Below are 27,083 nucleotides of genomic sequence, written 5' to 3' on the forward strand. Positions count from 1 at the left end.
GTGCTTTGAGTGTGGGGAAAAGGGAAAAATGGGGGGGAGTAAAAGCAGGGTGAGATGAGTAGGACTGATGTGACTGAGGGAATTACCTGCAAGAAGGAGGAGGGGGACACTGATGGGAATGAGTATCAGAAAAAAATGTGGTGAGGTGTGTGTGTGTGTATATATATATATATATATATATATATATATATATATATATATATATATATATATATATATGCACCTCACCACGTTTCGTGTGCATGTGTGTCTGTGTGTCTGTGTGTCCTATGTGACAGTCTCATCACACCCAACTTACCCCACACTTCTCTTGCCACTCTTTTCCCTCCCACTTTTCCTCTTTCTTTTTTATTTCTCTCCTTCCCTCCATGCCCCGCTGTTTACGCTGACAGTAATTTGACAGGTGCGGGGTTGACAGCCTTGAAGGCGGCAGGGTAAGCGATTGTCAGGCCTGGTGTTGTTGGGCAGCTGCTGACTGGCTGAAGAGCTGGCAGTGAGATTGGGAAGCTGCTACTGGCCAGGGGATTGATAGGGAGACGAGTGAGAGCTGTCGCTATGGGAATGCGATGGAGTGGGATAGACGGCCTTTGAGAAGCCCAGAGGGAGTTTGGAGGGGGGCCGTGGTTGCATACCTCAACTCAGCCCGAGATGTCCAAGCATTGCCCAACTGGTGTTGTCTGCCCCTGGGTAAAAAAAACTGCCTGGGGATGACTATGACACTGTGCCACCTCTTTGATTATTACTCTGAGACAGCTCTCACACTTCAGCTTTCACGCAAATGCTCTTCCCAGCAGTCATCAAGTTGCACAGGTGAGGAGACAGTGAAAGATATTTTTTTCCTTTGACAGTGTAGTTTTGACCAGCAGTAGTACTGGCTTACATCAGCTAAGGCCTGTTAGTCACCCTAGTGAAGATTTTCTGAGGAACAAATAATACTGGTAAAGTAAAGAAAACATTTTTGCACAGGTGAAAGATAAATGAAGTAAGCTGTTTGATGGATTTGAAAGGCAAAACTTATAGCATTGTGCCAGCTGGACTGAGAGCTAGGGAGTCCCCTGAAGGGTTCGCACATACTTATATAACCCATTGAGAGATAGCCAAGAGGGCGTGCGTGCACACACACACACACACACACACACACACACACACATACAAACACACACACACACAAAATCACAGACAGGGGACATAGTGGATAATCTGTAGGGTTCAAGCGTTACTCACCACATTCATGCAAGCTCACAATGCAGCAGATGCCAACCTGGCTTGACTTCACAAGTGGACAAACAATCTAAATAAACATACATATGCATTCACTGACACAGATGCATACACACAGACACACACAAGCAATCTTGGCAACCTCAGCAACCCAGAGGAAATCAGCATTACTTAGGATTAAAACAAAAGGGCCTAAAGCTTTGACGAGACATGCATGTTCTTCCATCCATCCTAATCTCTTTTCCTTTCTCTGGCACTCTAAAATCTTTATGGATTCTTTCTTTTTTAACTGGCACAGTCCTGTTGTTGGATGAAGAAGGGGAATGCAAAACTTTCTTGTTGACGTCATTGTATTTGTAAAATTTGTCCCATGGGGTTTATTCCCATTGCAAATGTCAACAGGTCATGAAATTCACACAAAATCTCTCAAAACTATGTAAGCTCACAGGTCAAATAAGATTGAAAAAAAAAAAGAAAAGAAACCTAGAGTTACGTGGTTTTTATCCACCATGAGCAATAACCTAGTACTGCTGTACCTGTGGACACATCAGAGGGGTTTATGGGATCTTTATTCCTGATTGCACCCTTGTGAGCTGACAACGGCATAAATCTCAGTGGTGCTTTAAGCAGCAGCATATGCAGCTATGAAATGCTCAGGGAGGTTGTTACAGTGAAAAAAGCGAGAGGAAAAATCTTCCTTACATCAGTTCAGCCTACGTGCTTCTCTAGAGAATTTCTTTCAGCTTCCACAATGTGGAAATATCTGTATGAGATGTTATTGAATCGCACTTGATCATTAAAATGTTATTGTTGTGAATCAACTGGATTTCAGAGTGACATAATTTTAAACTTCTAATGCAATCGTTTCAGTTGGTTCAGGAGTTTTATTCTGTGAAAAGCTGACAGAATGATTATTATATTGCAAAAAAGTCCAGCTGCCAGTGAAAAGGCTTTGTAGAGTTACTGTTTTTTTTCACAAACAAAATTTCATAGTGAGCTGACATAGGGCATGACCACATTCATCTTTAGACAAGAGTGACAAAATTAGATTTTTTGTGTTGTTAGTTAATACTGGAATGTGTTTACATAGATGCATATATCTAAATGTCAAAAGAAAATCTCTGTGATAAGCTGGTTTTCATATAAATATCTTTTTTTTTTTATTTACCAGTACAGATACATACATATCCAGTCATATGATGCCTTATATTATTAAGACTGTCAGAATCAAAGGACTCAATTGACTGAGAAATGCAGAATGCCCAAAATAAGAAACCTTGCATTGAAACAAGCTGTATACAGGCATGGTAGAGATATATTTTAGCGTATGGACTGATATTAGTCAACACTGTCAAGCTGTCTTGTCCCAGTGTGCACCTGCTGCTCACATTGTAAACAGAGCTGAAACCTATTCCCGTCTCTGTCTCTTAATCAGCATTAAAATATCAAGTAAGGCTAACTAATTTTGGCAGAAGTTCCAGGGCTCCATGTTAACCTCCCCAGTGCTCAACTGAGCAGAATTCCTCTTGCTGTCTCTTACCTCATCTCATCTCTTTACTTGGCTAACCAAAAATGTTTTCTTAAATCGGCATTTCAGAAGTGATTGTCAGGAAATAAATTCATACATATGGATAAAATGCAGTTAAATATAAGGTGAAAAAGACAACAGAAGCATATCTAACATATTTTCGGGAAAAGCTATACGAGTTTAAATTTAAGCTGGTCCTCCAAACCTCGTTTCTGTATCTTTAATGAGGAAAATGGAGACATGATCGCACTGAAAATGGTGGGGCCATTAATCAATTATTTAATTAAATGTTTTACTCTCCATTCCTGCTCATCTATCGGACAGTCTCTCCTCGCAGTGGTATTTCTTTAACGAGGACTTTTCTATAATGGACCCTTAACGAGGAGTGAGCCTCCCTGCCTGGCCCAGCATCTGTGCTCTGCCTTGCTGGGTAGATTACGGCGTGCTCCCGCCAAAGTACCCATCACCACTCCCTCGCAGCCTGTTACTCCATCCCTAATCCAGCCTGCCGAGACGCTGCACTTTGTCGACTCTCAGGCCATATGCTCACCCAAAGATCAACTGAGATGGGAGGGTGAAGAGGCACAGCTTGAGCCCACTGCTATCTGACCTGGGGTGCGAGCTTTTCCAAAGTGAGTTAGCCCCTCTTCCCATCTTTGTGAATTTCCCTCAGTGAAGAGAGTGAAGGAAGGCAGCAGCAGTAATTCACGGCAGCAGATGGGGATGTCAATTCTTATTGTTCTCCTGTGCGAAGCCTTAACAGGACTGGTAAACCACTGTCGCTAATCATGGCCAGCACACAGTCCCAGGCTATTCTAGTTATTACAGGGGATATGGAGATGTCTAACATAATGGATAATGCATGCTGGGGCATCAAACTGGGTTTGCTGCTTCAGAAAACCCACTAGGAAGCAAGAGTGCTCTGCGCCACACATAACCTGGTCCTTGAGTAGAGTAGCGGGAAAAGCTAGCTTCCAAGGACCTTTCTTTGTCCTTTGCATTTTCTGGTAAGCTAGTAAGGGCTATGGTTCTTGGAAGGGGAGCAGAACAGGGGCAGCACTGAGAAAGAAAGAAAGAAAATAATTATAGTGCTAGAACTGACAATAAGATGTGAAACAAAGGAGGAAAAAAAGAACTGTGTAGCCTGGAGGTAGCAAAGAAAAACCAGTCAACAAAACTACAAGCAAATCTCATGAAAAAACCTACAAAATTATTCTTAGTAATTTTCTGAAAAATCTAAACACTGTGGTTTTGGGCAGATTTTCCCTTGAGGAGCAAACTGGATTTGTTGGTGACTTATTTTTTGCCATGCATGAGTAGACATTCAGGGCTTTAGTTAGTTTCTCTCTCAGTGAAAAATAACTTTGCGATCAGCTCCAAACAAACTGTACGGTCCAAGTTTGCTGACATTAATGAAGGTTTCATCCTCACTGGTGTATTTTCAATAATGAAAAAAATTTGCAAAATTATTAAATTAAAGTCTGTGTTGGGCATATCATTTAAATATAAATATGTAAGAAAATATACTAATTTCTTCATTTCATTTTAAAGGTCTATTTGTTTGTTTGTTGTTTTGCCTGCATTTTAAAGTATAGAGAAATACAGTGGAAATGAGGTGGTAGTGGTGGTTATATCATGGATATGGAGCATGTGGCTTCATCATTAAGTCACCGGATACCCTCCATTCTTTAAAGGATTCCTTCTAAGAATGTGGTATATAGTTAGGTAATAAATCAAATGTGTGGTGCCATTCAATTTGTTTTGAGAATCCTTGCCTTACTGTGGGGACTGAGTTTGAGTACCAAGTAGAGCCTATTACCTCATTGTGGTTCAGTATTTGTTTGTCTCTAAATAAACAGGACACTCTGACTGGGAGGTCAGAACTGGAAATGCAGCAGTGTCAGCTTTCATTATAGTTCCACTCTGCTTTACAGCGCAGTTACCTGCCTGTATTCTTTCTTGAGGAGAAAATCTCACTTCTTTGTCTCCGTCATTATATCTCTCTCCTATCCAGCCAATCCTTTTAGTCTGTCCTTCTTCCTCCATTTTTATCTCACTGTGTTCATCAAGACATGTTGAGATGAAGAAATCCTCAGATGATCGCAGCACTTGCGTTGGAGGAGAGAATTCAAAAGTATGTGGGAAGGGGAAGGGGAGGGATATGCGGAGCGTTTTAAAGATTGAAAGGTCAGGATGGTAAATTGCCTCTCTGTACATGAGTCTCACTAGTCCTTTGACTATAATGTGTAGGATTAATACATTCTCCTGCCCTTTGTGCTCACATTGAGCAAGAGACTGCGTAATATGTTAGGGGCTGATTTTTTAGAACATTCTGTCAATGTTTTCCCCTCCCTCCTAAGTGTTCTTTGAAAGAGTAGGCTTTTGAAATATGAACTAAAGGAAGATACTGCTTTGAAAGTTTTGAAGAAAAAATGTTAAATGTCTTTATTAATGTCTGCGTTTGATTTATTAAGCAAAAAGAAGTGACATGATGATAAGCGATATATGGCTGCATTTATGCATATAATACTTCTTCATATATTCATGTATTCAAATTCATAGCTCCATTTATCTATCTGTATATACCCATGTGCAGGTGCTTCCATGTTTTTTTCCCTTCCTCTCACTTTTTCTGTGAACGATATCTGTGGTGGGCTTCATTTTCATATAATTGAATCGAGGCCCTTCCCACTGCGAGGCAGGATTTGGTTAAGCTGAAAGTCCTCCTTGACTGCTGTTACCTCTGTGCAGATTCAGTTACAGCTGTTACCACAGCAGCAGCCTGCCAGGGCCTGTCTCCGTGGATACCTCCCCTAATTACCGTGTTTATTGGAAATTAAAGATATACCAACTAATGAAACGCGGCAAACATTACTGCCGATGCAATGTCATTAATTCTAGCCTGGCTCCCATCTCCCATGTGAGGCTGAGGCGGAAAGAGGTGCCGCATATTAGCATAAATATGAATTTTAGTCAGCTGGAAAGCACTTGAATGAAGAAAAATAATGAAAAATGTGTGTTTTTTGATTTCTCTTTATTTTTCAGTATCAGAATAAATATATAATGGTAGTGGACTGGGCACAGAAACAGCAGGAACATAGATAATGTTTTGTGCGGCCCAAAAGACGTATGGGCGTCGACAGCATGGCAGGAGGAGGAGAAGGTGTTGAATATAGGGGCATCTACTGGGCACACAGCGGATTTCTACCTTGTTCTTTACAACTCGCATTTCAAAGGCAGGAGACGACACATATAGATTAGAGTGATTATATATATATATATTATAACTATAAACTATATTATAAACACCCTGAAGTCTATGGAGATGGAAAAACAAGTCTATATTTATGGATGTCACCATCATAGCATGAGTAATTCTTAACAGGTTGTAGTTCTGGCATATTTTGTGCGTGGTAATATTTTTAGTTTAACTTGTGTGTTTTGTTATGGAATCTACCAGAAATGCAAGCCATTTTAAGGAAGCTAGAAGAACCTGTGCAATATCTTGGTCATTTGCTGTAACTTTGGAAACAAAATATACAAACTTTTACGCCCCAATCAGTCCCTCTTTGTCTGAGACCACAGACTGTATTCATACTGATGTTATTCTCTGAATATTTGTGGGAGTGTCACATTTACCAGTGGATGTGAAACTCCCGACTGCAATATTGGCAGCATAGCTAGATGTCAAAAACCACAAGTAAGTGACAAATAGGATAGATTCTTCTACAGCAGTAGATACAGTCTCTTTCTTGAGCATTTCTTCTACTGCTTAAAACTCATCTTTTTAAATTTGCTTTTGGTTGATTTCTGTTTTTCTGTTTTAGCTTTTCTGTGAAGTACTTTGTGATTTTTATCTTGAAAGGTGCTATACAAATAAAAATTTACTTTACTTTACTTACTTGCTTCCTGTTCAATCATTTTTGTGGTCTTGTTTAATCCAAATAAGGATTTGCTGATATTGTTTTGGCTAACTAGCCTGCCTCTTCACTATTTTGCAGATTTTCTGCATTAGCAGAATCCAGTTTTTGTGCTTTGGGTAAATAGTACAACCGTTAACAAGAGGTTGTAAGCAAATACACAGTGATCAAATGAAAAAAAGGACGTAGAGGGCTATGGTTGCATTCTTAACTGAATTATACCATCTCTGCCGTTTACTATTTTATTTCATAGGCTAAATTTTTCGGGCAGTTAAGGAAAAGAACGTAAGAATCAACTGCTTGGAGTCATAGCAATTTCTAGCTAACTAGTCTTCAAGAGTCAACCAAGTCTCGTGTCTATTTACCTTGTTTCCTTTTGTCCACTGTATAAGATTAATTTCCATTTATTGTCTCTAGGTCAATTGTTCTAACAGTTTTTCATTCATAGGTCAGAATGGGTCATTAAGTAGCTTCTTCTAATGCACTTCGTGTATGCAAGACCAAGCACACAATCACAATCTTTGGGGAATATTAGATATTAGGACAAGGTTGTATTGTAGGCAGCACATTATCACAATGTTCCACTTTCCGGGCTTAGCTGTTTTTATAAAAACAGCTCCCTGTTCAGTCTCTAGCTTCTCTCTTTCCACCTTAGGGTGCCTAATTTTTCCTTTGCTTTCCCTCACATGTTTTCATTTGCTTGTTGTTAAAAGCAAAAATGTAACTCGCGGTTTGCATCAAAGATGAGAGAAGAGAACAAAGCAGGAGAGTGTTTTTACTTTTCTTATGATTTTTCATCTTGGCTTTTCCTGTGCCTCGTAAAATGGTGTTCCCCTAGAGAGCGTGGCCATTGGAGTGTCATTCTGAGTGGACACAGGAACTCTGGGGACTGCCACTCTCTTTCTACTTCTTGGGAAAACTCACGAGGAAATATTTTATCAGAGTGGCCCCATAGAGAATCCTTGCTCTTCCAATGTCTTTGTTTTTATTTTGAAAACACGCAGAAGGTGCTGTAAAAAGAAGTGATCAGAGGACATGAGAGGCAACGATGTGGGATCTTTTTGTTCTGTAAAGATGCCATCTCCTCTCAGAGAGTTCAGGGATATGCATCAGAGACAGTTTCATGTTGTGCTCTTTGTTGTCTATTTGACGCTTCACAGCTAATTACGCGCCCCATAGAAAGTTACTGCTTCTCTGCATCTTCAAACAGTAAACACAACTATTCTGTCTGTGCAAGACTGTAAGCTAGCATCTCTACGATGACTTGGGGTGCTGCCTTGCCAGTTTTGTCCTACACACATTTCCTTGTGTGCAAATGTCCTCTGCACACCTTGAAGCTGTGCTGTAATATGATTAACGCAGAAGTCGTCCCAGCAGTGGCCCATGCTCCAGAGCACTGTGCCTGCCCTTTGGACTGTCTACAGCTGCAGTGATGAAACCAAACACATTTATCAGCAGCGCTGATATTAAACTGCACCAGTTTCATCATCCTACTGCCTGGCACAACACCCTGAAAAAATAAAAATAATCACCGTTGAATCCAATTTGATAAAGCAGTAATTGGATTTACAAACATCTGAGAAGAGATGTGATCCCAGATTATTTATTTAATGAAGTCTTGTGATATTGGCCACATGTAAATTGTTAACCATGAGACTTTTTTTTGTTTAAATAAATCCCCTAGTATATTTGCCAGGCTGTAGCGAAAGGAACATATATTTTAGGGCCTTCTCTTGGCAAAAGCTTGCTGGTGTGACCTGTCACTGGCACGAGATGTCTGATAAAATTAACTGATTTATGGATATGAAAGAGGGCCTGCTTAATCAAGACTTGCCAAGGGGTAGAAGCCCAGGTGTGAATGAAAGCTCTCAATAAATAAGCAGGTCAGGCTGACTATCATGACAGCTCTCTGAGGTAAAGACGGGCAGAGGCATGTAGAAATGTCCTTTTCTCTCTATTTATCTTTGCCACTTCTTCACTGTTTAATCCCTTCATCCCATTTAAAAAGGAGTTGAGATTGCGCGGCGTCTTCATTCTTATAACTTAACTCCCAATGAAACTTGTCCCCAGTGACTGTTGGCTCCTCACAGGCTTTGATTAAAGCCATTCTGCCTTGGGGCAGCAAACGTCTATAAGGTGACGGCTCATTCCAGGCAGACTTATAATGCCATGAGGACTGTGGACTGTATGGGGCCCTCAGTGACGTATGCATTAATCACCTGGATGGCAGAGAACATAGACACTGCCTGCAATTTGTCTTACGTAAGTGGCCTTAAGGGACTTATTCTCACAAGTCCTCAATGGCATGCTGTCTTGGAGCTTGAAGCTCGTCAAAGATCTGTTAAGAAAATTTAATGAGTTACAGTGTGCATAACCCCCCAGTGTGATTTTTCTTCACTTGATTTTAAAAGTGGATGCCTCTGGATGCTGTCACCAAAATTATCAACAGTGCAGAGTTCAAAACATCATCTGACCTCTGTACCAGAGAAGAACAAAATTCTCTTGTTTCTTTATTGTTCCCAAAAACTGTCTTCTAATCTTCTCGCAGGCCAAGAGGGATGGACAGACAGATATATCTGTCCACTCCCTTCTCTCCTTGCTGTGGTAACCTCTCTGCCATCCTCAGGGGGTATATTGGCAGTCTGACCTATTTTTATCAAAACTTCCCTATCCCACCTCTAGGCCAGATACAGCAACCCTTTGAGGGACTGGGAAGAAAGATCTGCTGTTTACCAGTCTGTTGTCCCCTCCATGTCTCTATTAGAGGTCACTACAGTATGGGTTCTGTCATACACACACACAGACACAAGAATACTAATCATTTTATAGATACATATAACACGCATGGCTTCTCGACATGTATGAGAATTCAACACAAATTGTTTTAGATGCACTTCTGTTTGGTTGACAAGCAGAATTTTATTATTCTTTGTCCCTGCATCCTTTTGTTACATTTAGGATGTTCTTGGAAGTAGCTGTGGAGAGTTTACAGTCAAGGTGTAAGATAGACGGATGGATAGAAAATCAATTTAAAATTGTGCTCTGTTGCTTTTATACAACATAAAATAAATGTTGGAAAACATATCTATTATATATACATATACGCACACATATACATAGACATTTATACATAATACAAATTAAAATAATATTGAATAAAAAGCTGTAAAAAAGTTAGCTAAAGAATCAAAGTTGTCCTTTCTTTACGTGGTCTTGCAACACGTTTATATAGTCTTGACAAGAAACTGAAATAAATCTTGAAGACACTCCAAATCTGAGCACCAGCAACGGCACACCGCTCAGAACCTGTGGTCCAGTGCCTCGGTGCAGAGACCGGTGCAGGCATGGAGACAGGCAGAGGGATGAGTCTCACTTTGTTAACAGTCCCTGGGTACAGAACAGCCCGTGTCGCCTGCTTTTGGAGGGTGATTTTTCAGCCTCCAGGTGTTTACCTGCAGGATACGCATCCCTCCTGAGAAACACATCAGTGTCACACACTGGCTGTGGGCAGGCACATCGCTCAGTGCTGAGTGAGCTAGACAGTGAGGGTGGGGCTGGGGGTGGCAAACAAACAGAGAATCGAGGGCAGCGCTGCTTTGTGTGCAGCACTGCTGGAGCTCAGACTCATTAGGTATGAAGCCATCTCAGAGCAGGCATCTGTATCCTGTGAGAGATCCCACCAGAGACTGCACTGAGAGAGCCATCAGATCTTCTACAGCAGGCCCCTTTGAACACAAACTACTAGCCCCCCTTCGTTCCCTCATTCCAGCTCCCATTTAAACACAGAAACAGGATGGAAATTTAATGAGAATTCTGTGCTGCTTAAGCCTGCTGCAGCTGCTGCATGAAGCACAGATAGGAATGTTACGTTCACTTATTTTACCCTCCATGTGCTGGCTGTGGGGTGAAAGTTGCAAATGGAAGGGGGAATAATAGATGAGTATCTGCTTGCATCTGATGAAAGGTCTAAGTGATACAAATGTGTCCCATTTCAGTGATCCATCCAGCCCTGTGTCATCGCTGTGATTTGTGGGAAAGGTCGTGCAAGAAATGACTTTGGCTGAGGAGGCGAATCCCCTGTTTATGTTTGTTGTGCTTGGTGCGGCGGCCCGCAGAGCGATGGGCTGGTGAGATGGGCGTCTGGTGCAGGTGGTGTTTTTGGAGGATAGGGCTGATATATCATTTGCCAAGGTCGTACTCAATTAGGCTATTTGTTGAGCATAGCTGCATGAGGTTGGTTTAATCAACCGAGGAATGGAGACAACAACGACAAAAGAGGAAATAAATTAGGCATGGCCAGGCCACACTCTCAGGCATGCAGCAGAATGCTGGAGAAATGCTCCATTTAGCTGGCCACCTCCTTTCCTCAAGAACCTACTGTCCTTATGATGACACAAACCGACGCATACATTTCGGTTCTTCTGTGACTTTCCAGTACAGGTGAAACAGCCTTTCGAAATTATTACAGGATGCAGACTAAAGGTCAATTATGCCAGATGGGTACAATTACTAAACTAATTAAAAAACTGGGGAAGAAAAGTGGGAACAACCATAGCTGCAGTGTGTGGCATACATCAAACAAAGTGGCACAACCATGACAAAGAAACAACATTTGTTTACCCTGATTAAGCCAAGACCTTGAGGGGTACTGAAGCACCTGTATAAGTGGGTACAGCCCTGGAGGAGAGGAGTCAGACTGTGTTAATAGTGGAGCAATCAGTGGCCATTCAGGTTAATGAGCTTTCAGCTAGTCAGCCCTGGCTAATGTGTGATTTGGAGGGTCAGCCCATAGCTCAGCAGCAAGCACCGGTCACATTCACCCTCACCACACGCTGCCAATGCAGGCTCGAGTTTTCCTACCACACCCTCGGGCCCCTCGGCTGCTTATGACAGTAAATATTTGATTAAATAAATGAAGGTTGATTAGCTCTCAAGCCTTGCAGTAGACTGCATCGTGCTCAGGTGGTGACTCAGGTTTCAGCTTCCTACTAAGGGACAGTCTCAGAATTAACATCTATGCTGTAAACTAAGTTAAGGGGTTAGTAGGTGGATCGCAGGGTGAAGCCAGATGATTAATTTGATTGTAAATAAACTCCAAGGAAAATATGACGGCCTTGTAAAAAAGATAAGGAGTAATGAATCAATCTTGCTGATACATTTCCTCATACTTACCTGTACCTTTTTTTTTTCTGCCTTTCTCTTTGCTTCTCTCTTCCTCACTTGCTTTCTCTGAGACCTCTTAAGCTGTGACATTTCCGTTTCCCTGGAGATAGAGCGTGCCAGGCGGTTGCCATAGCAACTCCCTGCTCTTTAAGGCCCGCACAGCATCAGCCCACCCCTCTACCCCATACCAAGGATGGGGGGTAAGGAAAGGGGGGCTCAAGAGAGAAAGCACACCTGCTGGCTTCCTGCTAATTGGCTATTTCTCTTTCTCGCTACTTCCCTGTTTCTGCTTTAACTTTTTACCCCCTCCATGAATTGCCTTTCTTTGTCTGCCTCTGAATTGCTCCCCATCCACCATGGATATGGTTTCTCACTCACACAGACTATCGTTTTCTCTCTCTCTTTTTTAACTCCTTCCTCCCTACTTTTTGGGCTTCTTCTTGTAGAGCTTGAAAACATCTCTGGCTTCCAGCATCTGACATTTATCTTCATCTAACCCTGTCAGTTCTCTTTTCCTCTACCTCTTTATTTAATTTTCTAGCACATCTCTTTTATATTGTCATACTATAGCCATGCCACAATACTTCTGACCCTCAGATGTACTGCACTCATTATCAGTTGCTTGTCATATTAGTGATATAACCAATTAAGCCATTTCTGATATGTGGTCCTGGCTAGGAACATCGGGTAAAAGTAAAAGGTTAAATGTATCCCTTTGTCCTTCCACCTAAGTGTCTTCTTTATAACTAAAGACAGAGATAAATCTGCTTCTTATAAAAGGAGTAGCGCATCTCACCTTCATACAAGCTCAGTCATGGCACGGCTAAGTGTAAATTGCCAGGGGGATGTATGTTAGGGCTTGGGTAGTTGATTAGGCACATCTCCTACTGGTGACTGCTCCACTCATTTTCAAAAGACCTTGAGATTTCTCATCTTTCTCTGTGTTATGCGTTGCCTGATTGTACCTACTGATTGAAAGACAAGTTTGCAATGTAAAGTTTATATGTGTAATGTTGTGGATGTCCTGCACTGTTTGCTTCAATAAATTAATCTTCCGTTTGTAATATCTTGCCATTGTCTTCTTATGGGAGTTGATGTTGCTTTGTCAGTGCCATACGCATATATAGAAAAACACACATGCTTTTATAAAAATAATACATTTGATGCTCATTTTTGTGCCTGAGTGTGTTTTTAATGTTGTTCTTGTCGTAGGGAGGCTTGACAGGTGGCCAGATGATCCTGTCACCCTCTCTGCTGGTGACATTTGAGCGATATGAAAATGACTTTGCTGCTAGGACTCAGCTATTCCTATTCAATTAAGTCCATGAACAAATCATCTGTGTGTTTTCCTGGTGATAAGTCATAGCTATTGACTTGTGAGCAAAGCAAGTGACGATTATGAAATTTGTTCGCTGCCACAGAGTGAATGCAGAGCAGTCTGTTTGTCTATTTGCTAGGAAGAAGACAGGCAAATAGATGGTTATATCAGTGAAATGGGACTGGGGATATAAAACAATAACAGCCAAATCTTAAGGCTAAACCCCTACCAATGCTCTTATAAATAGTTAGAAGATATTGGCTGTCATATAATTTGTAAAGGTATATATTTTCTGCTGTCAGTATTCTGTACATCACATAAAATGCCCGGTGCATGTATGTCTAAATGGGATTCTTTAGGACTGAAGTGTTAACTCTCATAATGGTAAACCCTTTAGGGTGAGAAACACATATATAAAAAAAAGACTAACTTTGGGCATAAAAGGCATCATGACCTTTCTTCTTTTTTTATTTGCTTCTGTTTGGACTCAGTCTACCTTGCCCATTTAGCTCCAGCAACTGGAGCTCACGATTACACTATTGATCCATTGACTGGCCGGGCTTCATCTGTCCAAGCCATCCACCTTTGAGCACTTCAATTATCAGAGCCATCATAGCCACACTGCTGCGAGTGGCAGCTTGTCCAACACTGTAATCTGTCAGGGAATGAGATCCAGACCAGAGCATCATAGTGCCAAATGCTCCCCCATAAGTCACCTTGATCATGAAGCACAGTCGGGATTGACAGGGATGCGAAAGGGCCCAACCAGTCTTGGAGATCACTGAACCTAGCTGAGTTGTACAATCTACCTAGCCCATCTCAAACTGTAGAATGTGAGATTTTAGTTTTATACTTAGATGCTGTGTTGACAATCTTAAATGCTTTGGAGAAATGTACTTTAGAAATTGTAAAAAAAAATAATTAGTAAATGTTTGCACCGGTTTAGCTGAGTTGGATGAGCAGGCCGCACGGCTGAGAGCAGTCGGCCCGGGTTTGAGTCTGACCTGCAGCCCTTTGCCGCATGTCTTTCCCTCTGCTTTCCTGTTAGTCTTCACTGTATCTGTCTAATAAAGCCAGTAAACGGCCAGAAAATATATTTTAAAAAATTGTTAATTGTTCTTTTGGTATGTAGAATAATCCAACTGTATGATCTGTACTAAAGTTATTTGGTTTTTGAGCTACTGGGTTTAATTTGGATTAATGAGTCGTGAAACATCTTGAAAAATGTATTTTCACTAAAGAGGTAATCAGTACCTGAAAAGCTTATTTTGCATAATTTGTATCTGTGCCAAATTCATTAAGAAGGTCACACAGAAAGAAGGTCCTGGGTTAAAATCCACCTGTGGCCCTAGTTTCCCTGTTCTCCTCATGCTTATGTGTACGTTTTTCCTTCCATAGTCCCAAAAAAATAGTCTCTTTGTGTTAGCCCTGCAACAGACCAGTGATCTGTCCAGAGTGTACCCCACCCTTTGCCTAATTGTTGATAGTCTCCAGTACCCTGAACCACATAAGTGGAAGAAGATGGATGGAAAGGCTTGGTTTTGTGTTGTTACTGTGATGGTTCTAAAGTGGTGAGAGATTGGGTATAGACCACATCTTCTTCTTCCTGTGAATACTTTTTTCTAGTCAAAAGAATCAAAACAATCCAAGCCGACGAATGATCGATATATATGGAGAACATTATGGCTGGCATTTCAAGTGTAGTGTATAATGAAAATTTCAAGAACAGTTTATGAGTGGTTTCCTTCTCAAGTAATCATGGTTATCATAGTTACACTGCATTTGCACCTGCATTATATGACAATGAATAAAACCTGGTTCTTCCCCAGCTTTATCTTAGTGGAATAGCATAGCTCTCCCAGTGATGTTATCTCTTTACACAGAACTTAGAGCCAAGACAGATTTGGCTCTTGAAATAAAGATTAAAAAAACAAAAAAACAAAAAAAACCCAGCATGACTGTGATGTCATATCTGATCATTTTTTAGTGCGACTAAAAAGATCATGATTATTGAAACAATGTCCAAAATTCCCCAGTAAGGTTTCATGTTCATGTTATAATACAATTTATGGGAAGAAGAGGCAAAAAAGGAAAACATAATTTACCACACATCACAGGGCAGACAGAATAATGGATCACTTCCACATTTACGATAACAGCACCAAGGCAAAGAAAACAAAACCAAGTGCCAGATTGGCAAATATAACAAGCTCAATAAGCCTGCTGCTTTTTGTGTTCTTCATTCAGAACTTTCTTTTTGTTACTTGGATGTTTACGTAAGTATACACAAGAGCAGAACATTTTGCTGTTCTGAAAGCGGTTTAATATCACAGCTCCATGTACCTAAGCATGCCCACCAAAACTTTTCTGTTTTAAAGAAGACTACAAAATATTAGGTGTGATTGCTATTTTTAAGGAATAAGGAAATAAAGAGACTTTTTTCTTTTACTTTTATAAGAGACAGCAGCTGTTAAACCACAAGGACAGGTTTTCAGAAGCGGTCTGCCTGGCCTGAACTAGCTGGCCGGCAGGGGACGGGATATTGATCTGAGATCCAGTCTGAGCTGGGTGAAACAGCACGGCCATACCACTGCCCACGCCAACACACAGATGCTCTATAAAAAGATCAGATTCCTGGGGAAGAGAGGCTGTGTTGTGCAGATGTACGAGATAGAATCAGACAGGCTAAAAGAAAGGGAAAAAAGACGTAATCTATGCATGGGTGTGATGCTGTGGGAAGGAGACAGAACGTGTTTGCACACAAGTACATGTGGGCTCATTTGTCTGTGTGTTTGACCCCTCCCCTCAAAAATAAAAAAATAAAAAAATCTCCCCACCCCCTCAGCTAGAGTGACTCTTGCTGACAGCCTCAGGTCTGGAGGTTTGTGACTCAGAGCTGCAGTAATGGACTGAGGAAACAAGGCCAAATGGACTGCATTCAAGGCAGAAATTAGTCACCACACTTCTCTCTTTGAACACACCGCAATAGTGCTACTACTTTCACACACAGAAATGAGTAATGCTAGTGATAAATCTATACTACAGTTCCAGAATTTAGGGTTTCACTACCTTTTGAACCAAAATGTTTTTTTATTATTTTGTTAGATAGAATACTTTGGGACCATAAAATATTTTCCTCTAGGTGAAAGGACATATAGTCTATCAAGCGACACATGTGTTAGTTTCTCAGTTCTTCTACATTTGGGATGTCACACATTTCCCTTGGAGGATTTTCACAACAGTTTTAGTTGAATAAATTTTTTTTATCATAATGTGTTGCGTTGATTTGAATTCTGATCAAGCTGTAATCCCTCCTCTAAGATTACTTACTGAAAAATACAACATTTCCCCAAGTGCATTGCTTGCTGAAACTTTGGCCCATTCATTTGTTTCATCTACATAATTTCACTGCGCTGTAATTACCATAACAAAGATTTGGTGTCCTCCGGTGACATTGCTCAGAGAACAAATTCAAACTCAATAGCTCTCAAATAACAGCTAACATAAATGAGAACTGGCTGGGATGTTGATAGCTTTATGATATGCAGTAGATAAGGTGGAAAAGATACTGGATTAGAACTATTTTCACAGCAACGTGCCTCTTAAAGTTCTCGAGAACCAGAGTAGTGACAGTCTCAAAGTCACGCTGTAATTCCAGTTAGCCTGTCTCATTTTAACAGGTCTTGCAACTTTTAGTTTGGTGAAGTGAAATAGCTTTTTATTTATGAGTAAAAACGTCTATATTGATTTTTCTTTTTTCCTTCCAATCTTCAAAGGTATATTTTTAGCATTATAGATTTTAACCCCTTGTTAGGTTTTGGATAGTTTCTTTTAAATGCATATCTAAAGCATTGTGCAAAATTCTGCAGCCACCCTTCATTTCTTTATATTCTGTTTCCAAGTAGCCAGACTTTTTAAAAAAAATTGTAAATGTATACAGGTTCTCTGAAGGTCTTTCAAAGGTTTTCTTTGGACATTGACTGCTTTTTTTTCTTGACTATATTCAGAGAACTGCTTTTTTTTGTCTGTTTGTTAAGCCACACTGATCTATAAATCCTTCAAGCACAAAAAGGCACCTAACATGTCTCTACGCATGACAAACAAGCAATTTTAAATTGTAAACTGCTTTGAAGGTAGGAAGATATTAAGTATTGCATTTTTAAGGCCAACCTAAATTTATATCTACTTCTAGTTAATCTAATGAAGAAATATGTTCATGTTGATTTTTATGATCATGGCAAACTACATAATTAAAATAGTACACAGTAAAAGTTCTTCACAGTAACAGCATTTGGTAAAAGTAGCACATTACTGGTCTTGATTTCACTGTCATATGTTTCAGAAACCCGTGCATGATAATCAAAAACACACTCCCCAGGTACCAGAAATGTTCATGAAAACATACTATTCTGAATGTTGCTTAGATTATTATGTTTACCAAAATTCAGTGAAGGTGAATAAAGTATGATGGATGCCAAAAAAAAGAAAAACATAAGCAAGTTAATGTCAAAAGAAGAATGTCAAGGTTTTTCTTTAAATTGAAAAGCTGGAATGACAATGCTGAGAAAAAAAATGATCAAGATGAACCTGGCCCTACTTTGCCCCGGCCATTTTGCTGTGAAAATTGCTCTAAGTCACTGTATTTTCTAACCTGAAATAAATAACAAAAATAAAAGTATCAACTTTCTCTCTTATTCTCATTTATATAGGATTTTATTTGAAAACCACTGAATTTAATTTCTTTTTTTTCTGTAAGGGTTCAAAGTCTTTGTTATGGTAAATTCATCTCACTAAAATTACACAGGAGGGCAGCACAGTGGCTCAGTGGTAAGCATGGTCCCCCATGTTAAAAGATGACGCCCTCGTCCTTTCTGTGCAGTACTTGTAAAGTTCTAACTGTGTTTGCAATGAAATCTCAGCTTGTCCCGCCTTCACTCTGAGTGATGCATGACAATTCCTTGCCCTTGCAGTGCTAAGGCCTGCGCCCTACTTCTGCCTGTGCTGTACCCTGCTCAGGTGTTGCAACAGATTGTCCGTGCTGTTTCACAGGAGGAAGATTCCACCATGCGCCTCTTTTTTTCTTTTTTAAGTAACGCAAGGATTAGTATCTCTGCATTTATCCCAGCCTTTATCCAGAGCTAAAACCTTTACCATGACACCAACCACACAAAACAAATGCCGGCTGAGCCATGTAGCACACACGCTCACAGCACGTTCCACAACATGGGCAATGACTGTGCCTGGGTGTCAACACTACCCAACTCAATTACTTCAGTCTGCAGCGCACCACTAATCCTCCCCCCCACCCTGCCACCATTATTCCTGTACATCAACAGATTTGCATGTACTTTCACGCCACTATTTAGTTTGCCGTTTATTTTTAGAAGCCCACGCCTAATTAGGGGGAGCTGGTGTAGAACACAAGCATAAACGGCAACATTAGTGCTGGCACTAATGAGAGAAGATATTGTGGGTAAAGCTCAGTAATTTCATCCTGTACTCTATTATTATTCTTTCATTATCATCTCAGCGGATGGCTGACCCCTCTACCTCTCTTGCTCTTTCTCTTTTTCTCTTGCTCTTGGGAGTTGAAGGCTCCTTTTTCCTCTAATGTGTGTGTTAAGGAGTATACCTAAAGAAAAGCATGTAAACACAGACGTTTGTTTATGTGAGCATGTTTGTGCACACGCTTGTGCATGACAGGCCAATCTAACAAAGCACAAACAATGAGCCATGGGGAATCACATGAGAAAGCCACTGAGTCGTCCCTTGCCCACCTATTTTTCACATCAGACATTATATACAAGTCCTCATCCCCCACCTCCGCTGTTCACCTCATTGGGAAAAGAGGACACAGTGGAGAGAATCAAAAGTAATCAGTGTGCGTCAGGGATGCTTCATAAACCCTATGCCCGTGTTGCAGCAATGATTTCCCCAATCATCAGCTGATTTACGTCCCTCTGATTTTATTTTTTACCATGATAACACTCATCAGTTACCATAATGCACCTGGGCATGTTCCATGTGAACGCTGATGAGTTTTGGTGCAGGTTGGTGCGATTAGATGGAGTAGTAGGGTGAGATGGAATGGGGCGGTATTGCACAAATTATCTGTCACACTGGTGCAGACCATGGAGGCAAAGCAGAGGATGCATTGCTCTGGGCAGTCAGCTGTGTTGGGCTGGGCTCAATGTGAGCCAGCCTTGTCATAGGCTCATTATCATTATCAATTTTCTCTTCTTATAGAGACAGTTGTGAGCAGACAGTGATTTAGAAGACGAATAACTCACAGGCAAAGTACACCATGTCCTCTATTAGTATGCAAATATGTGCGTTAATAGACAGTCATTTTCTTGCTTTTTTCAATTTCGCCTCACGCGGTGATAAGAGATCTATTTATCTGTGATTTGCCACAGTGACCAATATGATACAAACCCGAAAGTTGTTTTTCTTATAACTTAATACCATCAATGTTGTTCTTACTGAGTATTAAGTGTATATTTTTTTTCTTAATGATACTGGCAGTAACCCGCTACAGGAGAAGAGGTGCAGTTTTTTCCTGATTTTTCCTGATTCACCTATCAAGGAAGATGGTCTATGAGTTGGCACTGGTTAGCTGGTCATTGGTGGCAAGAAGCTACAGAGCTGTGTGCCGTCAGGCCTGTCTCTCTATTGGCCCTCTTGGGCTGGAGCCCCTCTGTGCTCCTCTGCCTAATCAGGCTGCTCAGTATGCAGAACAACGTCTCTGACGGCCCCAGTGCTCAGCCCCTAGTTGCTGACCTCCCCTAAAGCTATGGAACCGAGCTGGACTGAGCTGTGACCAGTCAGCCGGTGCCAGATGTCAGATGGGATGGATGGCAGAGATAGTTATGCAGGGGAACATGCTGGTCTGGATCAGGTGGTACTGGCAAAGGATTTTCAAAAATTTGCCAACTGGGAAAGTGAAGTGGTGTTGCTTGTTTGCCACATAAATGAAAAAAACAACAACAAAAAAAAGGAAACTGTCAGAATTTTGAAACACCTGCTGATTGGCTAATGAATCACGGCACACTATATTTTCTCACAGGGCTTTAAAAAACACTTTTCAAATATTATGAATGAAAGTTGCACATTTAAAGACGTAAAGATCAACTGCAATATATATAATAAGTATATGAAAGCTTAATCTAGCAGCTTTTAAAACGTGTTGGTCGGAGCAGTAAGGCACGGTTTTTATGTTGAACATAAATGTTCTCAATTTCTGGTTTGCATCTAGTTGTTCACAGTTTCTTTTAATCTTTGATAAGTATTTTGCGAGTGTTTGCAGATATGTCAGCATCTTCCATGGTGACTACTGGCAATTATGGCAAGCAGTTAATGACTAAAACAATTGTAAGGAGATTTCTGATGCAGCACTGTATACCTGTTTGCAGTCAATTTCATGCCAGCAAATGCTAGCAACCATTTGCCAACCTGTTGTGGAATGCATACTTTTTCCTTAGACTTCTGTGGTGAACCTGTGCATAGCCAAGTTTGTAAATTATGTAAGTGGCTGGCATAATTAACAGCATGCATGTTTTTGTGTAATGTTTTATGTGTTAATTACTTTGTGGTTATGTCTCAGCATTTTACATTCCAGCAATGATAGACACAAAGAAAATGCTGGGAGTTTTTCTGTTCAAGGTTCCCACTTTTTTCTGTCTTTTTTTTTTTTTTTAATTTTTAGAGGTATACATATTTGTCCCTCATGTCTTCTTTCAGGAATTTTCTGACATCTGTGGGTCCTTACATTGAGGCACTTATTATTATTACTACCTTACTGATAAATTCAAAAACTAAAGCAAAAGCATCGTCTTAAATGGTAAAGAGCAATCTACAGGCCAATCACACTTGTGGGCTAGATCGACGCGATGTGCAGTTACATCTCCAGATAGGTGCACATTAGTTTACAGTGCAGGTTATGTCGCTGGGTAAAGTTAGAGTTTGCAATTACAAGATACTTAAAGTGTAGATTTAACACACGAGAATACATCCCCTGTAACAGCCGATCTGTTTCACAGCTATTGAAGCAGCAAGAATGCCTCAGTTGAAATAAACAAGAAAAAGGTTGAGTAGCTTGCATGAGAAGCAATAGTTACAATGCCAAATTTGGCATATGAGCTACAATATATACAGAAAAACAAATAATATTTAATGAAAATACAAAACATAAACATTACACCCATTCAAAGTTATAATAGAACAGAAAGGATTACAGTGTTAAATCATTTTTGTTGTTTGTTTTTGTGTAGCTGCAGTCAACATTGGCTTTTTCACTACTGCAGGGAGGTCTTCCAGCAAACATACTGATGTTTGGTCAGGACCCCTTGCTGTCACATTTTGACACACTTGGTACCCCTTTAGAGTTATTTTTGCCAACAGGCAGACACTCCACAGGGTAGCATCGGTATATTGTGTTTTGGGAGAGAGGATTAGTATGGTATTGGACATTTATTAAACAGGTAAACGTGTTTGAATTTGCATTAAGTCTCTACAGAAAACTTGAAAAGGCCTCTTTTACAGAAAAATATAAAATTCCTGTCTTTTTAAAACACTGTTTCATTGGTTTATTGAGCATTTGACTCTAGTCGACACACGGGTCACATTATTTGTGCACATATTGAACATGCACATTCCATCCCTTTCGCACTCCCTGATGAAGATAAGGCTGATGTAATCCTAAGCAACACAACATCCAAAACCATATACTGATGTCCAACACTTACTATGTCAGGCAATTTCACCAGAAAATCACATTTAAAAGAAAGAAAGAAAGACAGAAAGAAAGAAAGAAAGGAAAAAAAAACTCTCTTCCCTGGAAATTCAGTAGCAGAATTCCTCGTCTGCCTCTCAACATGTCACATTTGTAAAAGAAGTCTGGATATTGATCTCTGGAAAGCGAGTCAGAGTTGCTGTTTGCCTGCCCCCGGTTCCTATTCAGCCAGAGCCCAGAGAGGATGTTAAACCCTCTGAGACTGATTAGAGGCATTTCCCTGGGAGACTGCCGGGTCACTCTTCATGCTCCTTCTTCTTTTTGGAAGTCTGCCATGTTAGAAAACTCTGGGACATGACTCCTGATGAATTTTTTTTTTTTTTTTTTTTTTTGAATTAATTTTTTCATTTTTCTTATTTTATAGCAGTTTACCTTTCAGTTGCTGAAGTTTTTATCCATTTTGTGGTGTGTGTGTGTGTGTGTGTGTGTGTGTGTGTGTGTGTGTGTGTGTGCGCGTGCTGTGGAAAGTTCTGGATTAATTACTGCTGTTAGCCTCAGCTTTCCAACGTGTGTGTGTATGTAATTTTTCACCCTTTGGTCCTCATTGCCACAGCTGTACTCTGATTGATCACATGGTCTGATTCTGTCAAATACTGGTACCAACCTGCTCATGGGTGTGAGGGACAAATGCAGACAGTCAAAAGGAGAACAATTCCCTATTGATTTTATACCTTTTTGTTTTATTTCACTGTTAACCGTAGATCACAGTTATTTTGAAAATTGGTCAAATATGCTCTTTTGTTTAGGAGAATTTTTAAAAAAGTTTTGAAATGTTTCAGACAGTTTAATCAAGCCTATGGTATAAAAGCAGAAAACAAAGTGAGAGAGCAAAGTTAATTTGACATGTGTGAGAGGTAAAAAGAATGAACTATACATGAGAGAAAAGGGATGGGTTCTCAGAACAAATAAACTGCCCACATCTCTTAACTGGCAATTTAATTGTATAGATGCTGTAGATTGAATAAGTTTAATGCAAAGACAATAGCTTAAATAGATAACATCACCCTGAAATTAGGGCTGATGCCCAAGTGAAATTTCTCTGCACAGCAAGTTAATACAAAGCCATTTCTTAAAATGCAGCAAATAAAGAAAACTAAACTCACCAGAGTCTTTTTTGTTTGTTTGTTTGTTTGTGTTATTATTCTCTGGGATGAAAACCTTTTTGATAAAATTGCATGTGTGTATCTGTTGCTGTATTCTGGGCTTTAAATTGCCTTTTGCAGCTTTAAAACCAGGAGAATGAGATAAAGCTTCAAAGAGAGTTTGCAACTAAATGAGTCTTGATGCAGTCTCAATCATAGGCCCTGAAGTTGTAGTGCAGTGCCCGTCTCTTAGCAGGTCAAGGCAGGGACAGGGAGTTTACTGGGGGCAGACTGCCCTTTACCTTATTGAGTTAATTGTGATGAGATTACAGAACAACCTGGATCGCTGGGCCCATTACCACCCCGTTCTCCATTAGCGACCTCTGTCTGGACTAAATGTATACAGTACCTGCATTTGGCTGACACAAAGACATGAATCCACACAAAGGCAAGGTTGCATATAATAAATCACACACAGATGTACTCAAACACAAAATACATGCAATCAAATATACAAAGGCAACTGATTATCTATAGAATATCTGCAAGATTATTTGTAAGTAAGTAAATCCACACATGCACTGTATTTATGTTTCCATGTAAGTTTACCTTTATTGCAGAATATCTAAAAGTCGGTATTTATTGTGCAGCAGAGTTGGCCCGCCGGGCAAACATGCTCTCTCCTTCTTCCGCCTTGTCGCGTTTGTCTGTTCCTATCTGCCTCACAGCCTCCGCTGCCTCCCCCACACTCTGCCTGGGGAGTGATTAAATCAGTGTATGCCTGTCCACAATCCAACGAGACTGACATACACACACACACACACACTAACACACACACAAAACAACCACGCAGTCACTTGAACAGACACACACTTACACACAGTAACACAGTACAGGCCCAAATATCCAGACGCTTATATTTACCTACATCTCTGACAAGCATTTGAACACAAATTCTCAAATATTTATTCAGTCTTAAACATGGTCTGCCACAAGATCACGTTCTCTCTGCGTGTCACATTGAAAACTGGTCGAAGCTGCTTTATGCACTGCTGCCTGTGTTTGTGTGTAATTAAACATAAAGTCTTATAAGACCTATTGATGTATATATTTCTCTAAATTGCTCTGTATTGCTGGATTGGCTCTAAAAGACACACTTGTCTGATAGCGTGTGATACATATACCCTGTATCTGTACATGTATTCACTGGGATCACCCAGGGCCAGTCTTCCTCGTTTGTAAGCTTGGTGTGGAAAACCTACCTACATGTGATGAGGTACCTCAGTGTCTGCATAACTGTCATCTTTTATACATGAAGGCTTGTCTATATGTAAGTGTGCACGGATCACTGTGTGCGCACGTGCATGTGCTTATGCATGCATGTGTAGTAGAGCGTCCTTATGATAAGTGACTCCCAGGCTGATTAAAGAGAACTCTTTCTCTCCATAATGAACACAGGAGATCCATCAGCCATTGCCTTTGAGGAACACCAGGCGCATCAGCAGCTAAAGTGCCTGTGATCTCTCGGATTTCAACTAACGTTGATTAACTTGGCAGCACATTAAGTGGAAAGGTATTGAGCTGGATGGAACAGTAAAAAACACATCACTGAGAGTTTGTCTTGTAGACACTGTTATGAAGGCATATTTGCATATCTGAGTAAAGTTAAAGTGCTTATGTCTGGGAATCAGTGCAAATATGATTAGAGTTTTTCAGGTCAGCTGAGTGGGTCAGAGTATTATCAGGCTTACGTCTGTTCAGGTCTAAAGAAGCAGAGGAACATGTACTTAACTAGCACTGAGTTGTTCCATTTGGCCAAGTTCCACGTTTGCATATTTAAGAATCTCCTGCATTTCTCATTCACAATGGATGTACGGCGGTCCTTAAAGGTTTGCAAAGGCCCTGCTAAAGCATCATCAGACACAAGTTCTACAAATAGATACAGGAAGACTAATTAAACAATGAGACAAGCATTGTATACTTAGCAATTTATTTACCAAGGAGAAATTATTCACAAGAATCACAGAAATACAGGTTTTAGTATCTCATCTCAGTACCTTTGTACAGTCAGATTTTCACCTAAAACATTCTGCTGTCATGAACATGTAAGGCTGCAGCAATGGCTTGGACACACGTGCCAGCTTTTATGCCTCTGAATTTGTTCAGAGGCATAGAAGTAAACAAATGACCAATCATGCTATTGACTTTTTAAAAAAACTACTCATAGAATATGTATGGCACCACTGTATCACAATCCGATAGACTGACTCTATGCCCTTCAGAATCAACCAACAAAGACTAGGGCACGTGAGAGCATGTGAGGGCATGAGAGGTTACAAAGGAACCCAGAGTAACTTCTAAGCATCTAAATGCCTGTGTCAGATTGGCTTAAGTGAGCTTACATGATTCCATTATAAGAATACGAAAAGGCAATGGTAGGCATGGCTGGGTGCCAATGAGATCATCAACTCCCATAGATGGAAAACTGCTATAATCGCTACAAAAACCAAAATATAATTTTCTAGTTTAAATTAAAAATGATATGATTAGAGAAAGCAAGGCACTACATTCCAGTAAAAGAAACCTATCTCACTTGTGATATGGGATCTGAGTAACATCATTTTTATGTATATAGGACAGGGAACCAAGCATCATTGATGAGCAGTGAATTCTAAATTACAACAGCAAGGCTGTAAGCAAAATGTAAGAAAGTCTGTGAACTGAATGATAAGGGAAACTCTGTCACATATTATGAGAATCAATGTACAATTCATTCTATTAAAGAATTATAAAAGATGAATAAATGTAATGTTTTTGGATTATTTGAATAATCTTAGAGTCCTGATGCAATCCAATGGAATGATTATAGAAGGAGGTGAAGCTAGCAGCTCACGTCCCCCGCTGAACCTGCTTTTGTACAGAGGAATGGAGTTGATGTGAAAAGTTGATCAATCGTTCCCTGAAACATTTTGTTGCAGATATTGCTGCACACTGGGTCTTTACACTACATACTGAAAACAAATATTCTCATACTTTTTCCAGTCTCAGAAATTTAATATTTGGTCCTTTTCTTCAATAAATGGATGAATAAATATATATTTGTTTCGCTCTGTTCTTTATCAGTCTTTATGACGGCATAAATATTCAGTGTTGTTCTGTGACCTACAGAAAATTCTGAATGCACCGACAAAAGTCATCTGCTATCGTATAATTATAAATGACTTTCTGAAAACACCAAACTACTTGAGACAAAATCAGAGAAATAGTTTGTGCCTCCGCATTGTTTGTTTCCATTGCAAATAATTGCAATTATTTTAAATTCATTTTCTATACTTAGCACTTGTCCACACTGAATGTTTAAAACACACAAATTATTTCGTTCCAATTGCAACCACTATTGGACATGTAGGTGATGCGGAAGAGATTGTGAATACCTTTATAAGAGTATAATTAAACTTTTGCTCATCAGTGCTAAATGAGAATGTTATTAGCAGGTGAAAGCTACATCACATTAGTTGATCTACTGTGATTAAACTGAGTCTTTTTCTTTTAATCTTAGACTTCGACCCATTAGTGCTTGTAGGGGTCAAGGCCTCAAAGGTACCTCAGTGGTTTCATTTCATTTCATTTCATTTATTTGTTCATTTTCAGGCACAACAAATACCTATATTGAACATAAAATGCACAAAACAAAAAACAAAAATTGCCTGAAAAAGGAGTGGGACGAAGAAAACTTATTAAATCCCACCCCTATACTCACTCATCATCAAAAAACAATAACCTTCCCGCCCATCATTACATACAGACCCATCAACAGCCCCGGACACATACAAGCATCTCAATGGCAGCTCGCAAACAACAATTAGAGCCTTCATAACTGAATACAGAATATATAAATTATAAATTGTATTACCACAGGTAACAGGCAGTAATAATTACAAGTAACAAAACACACATACATATACATACATACATACATACATACATATATATCTACACACACATGCACGTATATATACATACATACACACACTCTTTTTTTTTTTTTTTTCTGTTGGAA

At 40.0% G+C, this 27,083-nt stretch overlaps 1 protein-coding gene and 1 long non-coding RNA gene across 17 annotated transcripts in view; both read left to right on the forward strand.

The window, feature by feature from the left end:
- celf6 (CUGBP Elav-like family member 6) overlaps positions 1-27,083 on the forward strand; it is a 156,591-nt gene that overhangs the window by 37,841 nt on the left and 91,667 nt on the right. The window lies entirely within an intron of this gene.
- Positions 197-27,083, forward strand: part of LOC146526031 (uncharacterized) — a 53,588-nt gene continuing 26,701 nt past the window's right edge. Inside the window, exon 1 of the long non-coding RNA XR_014874525.1 lies at positions 197-26,634. This is a non-coding gene — a long non-coding RNA (uncharacterized LOC146526031). The remainder of the gene's footprint in view (positions 26,635-27,083) is intronic.

The sequence above is a fragment of the Neolamprologus multifasciatus genome, chromosome 1 (genome assembly GCF_963576455.1).
Source record: "Neolamprologus multifasciatus chromosome 1, fNeoMul1.2, whole genome shotgun sequence".
In the NCBI taxonomy this organism is placed as follows: domain Eukaryota; kingdom Metazoa; phylum Chordata; class Actinopteri; order Cichliformes; family Cichlidae; genus Neolamprologus; species Neolamprologus multifasciatus.